This window comes from Bidens hawaiensis, unplaced genomic scaffold, assembly GCF_021521415.1.
Source record: "Bidens hawaiensis isolate Kalapana, Puna unplaced genomic scaffold, B.hawaiensis_p1.1 tig00052961_1, whole genome shotgun sequence".
Taxonomy (NCBI): Eukaryota; Viridiplantae; Streptophyta; class Magnoliopsida; order Asterales; family Asteraceae; genus Bidens; species Bidens hawaiensis.
In genome coordinates this window covers 63,944-73,938 of record NW_027499518.1, presented here as the reverse complement: position 1 = coordinate 73,938, position 9,995 = coordinate 63,944, and the positions used below count along the sequence as shown (strand labels likewise).

General features: G+C 37.2%; 1 long non-coding RNA gene across 1 annotated transcript; it reads right to left on the bottom strand.

The window, feature by feature from the left end:
* Positions 1–437: 437 nt before the first annotated feature.
* LOC143599828 (uncharacterized) lies at positions 438–882 on the bottom strand. Its single transcript, XR_013147361.1, has 3 exons — positions 813–882; positions 675–725; positions 438–579 (listed from the first exon to the last, which is right to left on the bottom strand). It is a non-coding gene; the product is annotated as an uncharacterized LOC143599828 (long non-coding RNA).
* Between the last annotated feature and the right edge of the window lie 9,113 nt (positions 883–9,995).

Below are 9,995 nucleotides of genomic sequence, written 5' to 3'. Positions count from 1 at the left end.
ACAAATGTTATCTGGCAATTCTTTGTGAATTGAGACTTAAACTTTGAACTACTCTAATAAGCCAGAATTTTTATACAAATAAATAGAATGTTCATGTCAGTAAGTGCACAATGCATTATGGTCAAAGTCAAACCAGAATCAAAAAAGAATTCAATAAAATTTAGAATTCAATAAAATTTGGTGTCTTACCTTCAGTCATGTCAGCTTGAAGCATTTCAGGTGGTCTATCTGGTAACGACTATTGTAATCTATCAGGTAGCAGACCATTAACGCGAAACCACACCTGCATAAATCAAACAAAGTAGAATCAGTGATCATGGACATGTTATGTTCCATGAACGTGTTCAATCTATAACTAACCTAAATTCATGGAGATGTATGTCCAATCAAGCAAAGCTCTTGCCTGCGTGATGTCTGGTTTGGTGAAGATTGCAGCATGTCCCTAATTAAATCCGTAATGGATGAGCTGTACTTTGGTTGTTCTGGAATCCGATAGTTTCCGTTCAAAACTTGAAGCTTCGATTCACCATCAAATGCAGACTTGAAATAACATATGCGAAACAGAAGACACCCGAGCGCCTGCATTAAAAAAAACTCCACGTCAGCATATTTGTGAGTCAACCCAAACACGTTTTAGCATGTCATCCAAGACACATAAAGACCGGCAAACTTACCCAAATATCAACTTTCTCGCTTATAACTTCCCTAAGAAACAAGTCCCACATCTCAATTTAAGAACAAATGTTAGAAACAATGAAAAAAAAGATCTGACTATTAATTATCGTATGAGGAAAACAAGTCCTTTATCGAACCTCAGGTGATCTATAGGCAGGGGTTGTGTGCTTCCGTATATTGTCTTCTTCAAGGCCCATTTCGTCTGGCCTCTTGAAACGTTTATGATTCGTTGAAGTACTTGTTGGAATACCGTATGCCCGAGACACATAATTAGGTTAATGTGGCTAGCCGTGTTTGATCCAAGTCGGGTCATACCCAATAACGAGTTAGACACACACCAATTATGTATTTGTTGAGATATGATCTATAAAACAAATACAGAACACAACACATTCAGAAATCGGGTTTCTGAATAATTACTTGAAAGTGTTAAATAAATTAATTGGTTAATTTATTTATTCAAATAATTATTATTGGAATGATTATTTAAACATGTGTTCTTTTTATAAAATGGTTTATAAAAGATGGGATGTTTATATATTTTATAAGGTATAAAATATATATTATTTAGACATGTATGCCTTACACCCCATACACTTGGTCAAAGTTGGTAAGGACTTGATGGAGGTTGAGTACCTTTTACTTGACCAAAAACCTAACTTAAGATATGAATGAGATATGATCTCATTTATATAAAGATCAACATACTTTCAAGATATAATAAGTAACCACAACTCTCTCTTTCCCTCTAGCTTTTGGTTCGGCCGAAATCAAGAAACAAAAGAGGTTCGAGTCTCGGTTTCTCGTGTTCAAGCTTCCTAACATAGCTCGGTGTGTGTTGGAGGCTCGGGGTATCTTCCGTTTGAGGATTTTCCCTTTGAAAGTCTAGCATCAACATCATCATCTTCTTCAACCATCAACTACATCTCTTAAGGAGTTAAGAATGTAAGTTTTACAAGCTTTGATAGTTTAGTTTTTCCGTATTATTTGATCCTTAGTCTCGGGTTTCTAATCTTAAGATTAATGGTAATCTTGAAACAAGAATAAATGGTTATTCATAGATTAACACACATATGAACTTGTAATATATATATGGATATATGTACATAAAGTTTATAGATAATCACGCTTCCGCCTTTTAATGACTAGTTAAATGATTAACTAAGTCTAAAATATCCATAGAAACCCAACAATTGGCATCAAGAGCCGGGATACGGGAAACTAAGCTTCGGGTTTTCGGTTTTATATTTTCCCCTTGAAAGATTTTATACAAAAAAATTAACATGCATGATTTTTTTTGTATTTAATCTTGTTATATTTTTGGCTTTGTTCAAAAAAAAAAAAAATAAATAAATAAATAAATAAAACCGAGCTATTGGGCCGAAGCCCACTTCTTTTGGTTAATGGGTTAACCGAAAAAAAGGGAAGAAAGTTAAATGGGCCGAAGCCCATGAGACTTTCTTATGGGCTGAAGCCCAAGAACAAGTTATTGGGTCAAGCCCAAATGGGTTGGGCTAGGCCCGATAAGGTCAAGGGGTTTTGGAACGGGATCCTAAAACATAACGGGTTATGTTTGTTATTTATTAAAACTAGACCGAGCCGTAGACCAAAATGGATGTTTGTTTGTGGTTGATGATTGTAATTGTAATTAATTATTCAAGTTTCGGTTTGTAATAATTAATTAGGGGCAGTTTTGTAATTTTATAATTATTTATTCATATGGGTATGTAATAAATAGATTATTTGTAATATCTTTATTTTATAGAATAAAAAATGTATTAGGACATTTGGTTTTGTAAAATTAAAGAAGATTGCTAAATTGGAAGTTTGGGCCTTATTGGGCCGGGTATGGTGATAATGGGCCTCACAAGCCCATTAAGGGGATTCAAGCCCAAAAGGACCTAAGCCCACCAATTGAGCCCAAATGGAAGCTTATGGAAGCTAAGGCCCAAGTTCAAGCCCAATGGATTACAACGGGGTTGAAGAAGATGTTTGACGCATTTGGATGCGGGATCAAGTGGGAGCTACAACATCCATGTGTCGTGTGTCCCTTAGGATCGGACCTAAGACACACACTTGTTTCGGCTAACAAGTGTGGTCTAACTTAGTGGCTCGTGTCTAGTATAATTGTGTATGCTTGTTAATTGATTGTTTGATTATGTGGTTGTTAGATATTAGGATATCAACTTCGTCACATAGAATTAATTAACAAAGCATAAAACGGGTTCTAACAATTATCGGTAATCACGTGACACGTAGTTTAATAAAATGGATTTATTAACTAGCCGTCTCACGCCCATAATAAAATGGTTTTATTATAAATTAGAATTTTGAAAATGGTTTCAAAATAATCATGTTACTAAATGCATGTTAGAACATGATTTAAAGTTTTACAACTAGAATTATTAAAACTAAAAATCCCTTTTAAAATTAAGGATAACAAGTTAAACACCATCCTTTTGTATAACGCTTAACATATTAGTAAGCTCTTAGTGGGAAAAAGGTCACCTAACCGCGTAGAGTAAATTAATATGTTGAGGTAATATTGGCATATAAATGGAAAAAAGGTCACCTAACCGTTTGTATGTTGATATTACAAGTTGATACAAGTAGGACGACTTAAATTAGAACCATGTGAAGAGGGTCACCCAAGCATGGGGTATAATAGGTGTTGATGGGATAAACATGCCGACACGAAATATGATTTCGAACCGGTCCCATAAACTCTAGAAGTTGCAAAAGGGTTTGCAATTGTTATGAATAACTACCTTGATAAACCGACAATGGGAAAAAGGTCACCTAACCGGAGTCGGGTTTATCGTTGGATTCTAGATTTTAATTATTAATTATATTTGGTATATATAAAAGGGTATTAATAATTAAAATAAGTAAAACACTAAAATGAACTTAATTAAAATTCTGCAGATGGCCGCACACGTCGACGACAACATAATCCCTAACGTCCAAAATGTATCTCTCCAATCTATTCTCGCTAAAGACCGTCTTAACCACAATAACTTTTCGGATTGGTTCCGAAATTTAAGGATTGTTCTAAAACAAGAAAAATTATATCATGTTTTGGAAACACCTATCCCCAACGAACCGGAAGAGGGAAGTGAGGTCGAATACATGAATTGGGTCCAACACACGGAAGATTCCATTCAAGTGTCATGCCTCATGTTGGCGACTATGGTTCCTGAAATCCAAAAGGATTTCTAAAACCATAATGCGTACGACATGATTACTCAACTTAAGGAAATGTTCCTTAAGCAATCGAGGGTTGAAAGGTTCGAAACGGTTCGAGCCTTGCATGCATGTAGAATGGATGATAATCAACCAGTTTCAACTTATGTACTTAAGATGAAAAGTTACATTGATCGCCTCGCCAAGCTCAATTGTCCCATCTCAAAAGAGTTAGCAACGGATTTGATCCTTAACTCTTTGTCGAAAAGGTTCGACATTTTCGTGTTAAATTATAACATGAACGGGTGGGACAAAAACATTGGAGAACTTCACTCAATGCTTAAAACAGCCGAGGCGAGCATGGGTAAAAGGGTTTTACCCGTGTTTGCGATCAATGAAGGTGGATCCAAGAATCGATCTCAGCCCAATCCTAAGGCTAAGGTAGCAAAAAGAAAGGGTCCTCCTGTGCATCTTAAGGGTAAGGGCAAGGCACCGGTTATGGCAAAGAAACAAAAGGTTGTGGAACCGAGGGGTCATAAGGATGATCCTTGTTTTGGTTGTGGGGAGACCGGACATTGGAAACGCAATTGCCCGGTCTACCTAAAGGAGCTAAGAGACAAGAGGAATGCGGGGCATGCCTCGGGTAATGTCTTTATGATTAATATTGAGCTAAATCTTATTTCTTCTAACACATGGGTATTGGATACCGGATGTGGAACTCACATTTGCAATTGGTTGCAGGGGTTCAAAAGGAATGAAGACTTAAAGAAGGGCGAAGTGAGTCTTTTCATGGGCAACGGTGCAAGGGTGCACGTGGTCGCTAGAGGAGACTTCACTTTATCGCTTCCAAGTGGTTTGGAAGTTGTTTTGAGGAATGTTTTGTATGCTCCTAGTTTGACTAGGAACATTATTTCCGTGCACCTTCTTAGACAATGTAATTTTGACTTTAAATTTGTAAAATCAGAAATGCATGTATCATCTAATGGTATCTTTTATTTTAAAGCTGTACCAAACAACGGTATTTATGAATTGGTTCATGATAATACCTCAAATAGCTCATTATATCAAACTTCCACCAAAAGACTCAAAAAGGATTTGAGTGATTCCTACATTTGGCATTGTCGCCTTGGACACATAAACAAGAATCGTGTAAATACTCTCCAAAAGAATGGTCTTTTGAAAACAAACGAGTTAGGTTCGTTTGATGAGTGTGAATCTTGTATTCAAGGCAAGATGACCAAAGAGCCTTTCAAAGGTACAAATGAAAGGGCTAAGGACTTGTTAGGTATCATACATACGGATGTATGCGGACCTCTCAAGCCCACTAGTAGGAATAGTGAAAGTTACTTCATTACCTTTACCGACGATTTTAGTCGATATGGGTATGTGTATCTAATGAAACACAAACATGAAGCCTTTGAAATGTTCAAGGAATTTCAAAATGAAGTACAAAATCAGCTCGACCGAACAATCAAGGTACTCCGCTCCGATAGAGAGGGCGAATACCTAAGTGATGCTTTTCAAAGTCATCTTAGAGATTGTGGAATTGTTTCACAGCTCACTCCTCCTGGTACTCCTCAACATAACGGAGTATCCGAGAGGAGGAATCGAACACTGTTGGACATGGTTCGATCAATGATGGCACGAAGCTCACTACCACCATCATTTTGGGGATATGCACTACTTACAGCAGCTCGTATTTTGAATATGGCCTCGACCAAAAAGGTGGATCGAACACCCTATGAAGTGTGGCATGGAAAGGTTCCATCCCTTTCATATTTAAGGGTATGGGGATGCAAAGTTTATGTTAAACGTGACACCCCAAATAAGCTTGAGGCTCGATCCATCAAGTGTATCTTCATAGGATACCCAAAGGATGATATAGGATATATATTCTATGATCCTAGTGAACAAAGAGTGTTTGTTTCACGCAAATGATACTTCTTAGAAACTAAGTTCCTTATGGAAGGACCTAGTGAAAAGAGAGTGGAACTTGAAGAGGTTCAAGAATCACTGGATGATACACAGTTGGTCGATACTAGCTTTCAACACGAGGATGTTGAAGGTGATCAAATGGTTGATCATACATACGTTGCTCGCAGATCTAGTAGGGTTAGTCAACCTCCCGAGAGATATGGATTTCTCGTGGATGGTTGCTACTTGGTCGATTCGGATGAACCGATCTCCCATAAAGATGCTATGTCACAACCTGATTGTGAAAAATGGCTTGAAGCCATGAGCGCCGAGATGCAATCCATGCACGATAACCAAGTTTGGGAATTGGTTGATCGTCCACTTAACTCCAAACTGGTTGGATGTAAGTGGGTCTTCAAGAAGAAGACCGATATGCATGGAAATCTAGATACTTACAAAGCACGACTTGTAGCAAAAGGTTTCACACAAACTCAAGGGATTGATTATGATGAAACCTTCTCGCCGGTCGCGATGCTTAAGTCGATCAGGATATTATTTGCCATTGCAGCTCATTTTGATTATGAGATATGGCAGATGGATGTCAAGACCGCTTTTCTTAATGGATATCTTGAGGAAGATGTCCATATGGTTCAGCCTGAAGGTTTTGTCGATCCATCTAATCCTGACAAAGTATGTAAGTTAAGGAAATCAATCTACGGGTTGAAACAAGCATCACGGATGTGGAATCATCGTTTTAATGAAGAAATCAAAGCTTTTGGTTTCGTCCAAAACGGTGATGAGGCGTGTGTGTATAAATGGGCTAGTGGGAGTATAGTCTTGTTCCTTATTTTGTATGTCGATGATATACTTTTATTTGGAAATGATATACCAAGTATGGAAAGCGTTAAAGCGTGGTTAAGTAGTCGTTTCTCAATTAAGGATCTTGGAGAAGCGACATATATCTTGGGAATAAAGGTCTATAGGGATAGACAAAGGAAATTGATCGGACTCAATCAAAGTGCATACATTGATAAAATCCTGAAAAGGTTCAGGATGGAAAACTCTAAGAAAGGTTTGGTACCTATTCCTAGAGGAACCGTGTTAAGCTCATCCCAAAGTCCTAGCTCTAAGGAAGAGCAGGATAGGATGAAGCATGTTCCTTATGCTTCGGCAATAGGATCTGTTATGTATGCAATGATGTGCACTAGACCGGACGTCTCGTATGCTTTAAGCATAACGAGTAGATACCAGCACAACCCAGGTGACAGTCATTGGATGGCTGTCAAGAATATATTAAAATACCTTAGAAGGACTAAGGATATGTTTTTAATATATGGGTCTGGTGAGGAGGAACTCGTCGTAAAGGGTTACGTGGATGCGAGTTTCCAAACTGACCGAGATGATTCTCGGTCACAGTCGGGATATGTCTTCATTTTGAATGGAGGCGCTGTCTCTTGGAAGAGTTCGAAGCAGGATGTTGTCGCGTTATCCACTACAGAATCTGAGTACATCGCCGCTTCAATGGCAGCCCAAGAGGCTGCATGGATGAAAAAGTTCATCATGGATCTAGGGATTATCTCTACCATTCAGGAGCCCCTAGAGATATTCTGTGACAATGAGGGTGCTATTGCACAGATCAAGGAGCCTCGTGCTCATCAGAAAACGAGGCACATTGAGCGCAGATTCAACTACATAAGGGATGAAGTTGAAAAGGGAAATATATGTATTCATAAAGTTCATACCGATCAAAATATTGCGGACCCACTCACGAAGCTCCTCGATAGGCCAAAGCATGAGGGTCATGTTTGTGCATTAGGACTTCGGTATTCTAGTGAGTGGATTTAATCTGTGTTTAGTGTTTGTATAAGAACAAATGTAATGGGTATCTCATGAAAATTAATTATGTTTTAATTATTCAATGAGTTATGTTCTATATTTGCATGTTTAATCCATGAATGACTTATGTTGTTCTAAACGTCCGTAGTCGATCATACTTGTGGGAACAAGTATGAAGGTAAGACTATTATGAACCCGGATTGGTTGATATTCATGTGATGAATATAGGGCATAGGTTTGCCACCAAAGTTCATAGATATTTGTGGGATACAAATATTGGATTGACCCGCTCTCAAGGATCACTGCATGGAGTTAGTGTAACTGATCATAAGTAATCCTTGAGTAAAGGCGAGTATCATTGTGTCCTTTGACCTGAGATGCATATTGGATCTGGTTTTTCATCAAGTCTGATAACTTGACTCTCTTCTTTGTTATTTCGGTAACACGATAACGTGTAAGAAAGAGCTCAGATATCATACGAGATGTCAACAAGGGTGTATGCAGTCAAGATGGGATTTGTTCCTCTTATGTGTTGAGAGTTTAGATGTCTAAGGCCTGTTAAGTTAAATCATTGAGAGAATGATCACTCTGTGTCTCTTCGATTTGACAGGACATCTAGAAACAAAGGGATATAATGATAAGACTTACCTATATCATATCAAGTATGGACTTGAAGGGGATGATGTTATTGAATGGCACTTAGTCAAACACACTAGGGATGGTGACCTGTTGTTAGGCGGTATTCACCATTAGCATTAACTTCCTATGAGTCACGTGCAAGTGGGAGATTGTTGGAATACCGTATGCCCGAGACACATAATTAGGTTAATGTGGCTAGCCGTGTTTGATCCAAGTCGGGTCATACCCAATAACGAGTTAGACACACACCAATTATGTATTTGTTGAGATATGATCTATAAAACAAATACAGAACACAACACATTCAGAAATCGGGTTTCTGAATAATTACTTGAAAGTGTTAAATAAATTAATTGGTTAATTTATTTATTCAAATAATTATTATTGGAATGATTATTTAAACATGTGTTCTTTTTATAAAATGGTTTATAAAAGATGGGATGTTTATATATTTTATAAGGTATAAAATATATATTATTTAGACATGTATGCCTTACACCCCATACACTTGGTCAAAGTTGGTAAGGACTTGATGGAGGTTGAGTAACTTTTACTTGACCAAAAACCTAACTTAAGATATGAATGAGATATGATCTCATTTATATAAAGATCAACATACTTTCAAGATATAATAAGTAACCACAACTCTCTCTTTCCCTCTAGCTTTTGGTTCGGCCGAAATCAAGAAACAAAAGAGGTTCGAGTCTCGGTTTCTCGTGTTCAAGCTTCCTAACATAGCTCGGTGTGTGTTGGAGGCTCGGGGTATCTTCCGTTTGAGGATTTTCCCTTTGAAAGTCTAGCATCAACATCATCATCTTCTTCAACCATCAACTACATATCTTAAGGAGTTAAGAATGTAAGTTTTACAAGCTTTGATAGTTTAGTTTTTCCGTATTATTTGATCCTTAGTCTCGGGTTTCTAATCTTAAGATTAATGGTAATCTTGAAACAAGAATAAAGGGTTATTCATAGATTAACACACATATGAACTTGTAATACATATATGGATATATGTACATAAAGTTTATAGATAATCACGCTTCCGCCTTTTAATGACTAGTTAAATGATTAACTAAGTCTAAAATATCCGTAGAAACCCAACAGTATTACCAAAATCACATAACTTCCATAAACCATCAGGTCCAAGCAAAAGATTCTCTGCCTTTAAGTCACTACAGTTGCAAATTTTAAATTGATTACTAATCAATAAGAGCACATATTGCAATGTATATAGTGATTTACCGGTGAGCAATGGGTGGTGACTGACAATGCATAGCAAAAACTAAATTACAGATATCCCTAAACATTAAAAGTATATGTTTTTCCTCAAAGAAACCAACACCTCTGCTCTCAAGAACACTAACCAGAGACTTATCACAATACTCCATTACAAGGAGTGCTTCCATTGTTCTCCCCATATCAAAAATAGAATGTGCACATAGCATAACAACATTCGGGTGTCCTTGAAGTGATTTCATCACAAATATTTCTTTCTTCACTAGTTCTAGTGATTCTGAAAATCAAACAGCAAGCATTCTGATATGAAATTTAATCTATTAGATAGCAGATTATAAAACCCTAGCCTATTATGAAACCAACAAATGTCAACTCCAAATAACCATATTACGAAACCCTAGCCTATTATGAAGAATGTAAAATTGAAGGAAAATACCTCACGATGGATGAATTCTTTCAATAATCCTTCAATTATGGTCTGAAATCTGTCCACAATAACTTTGACGGGTTTA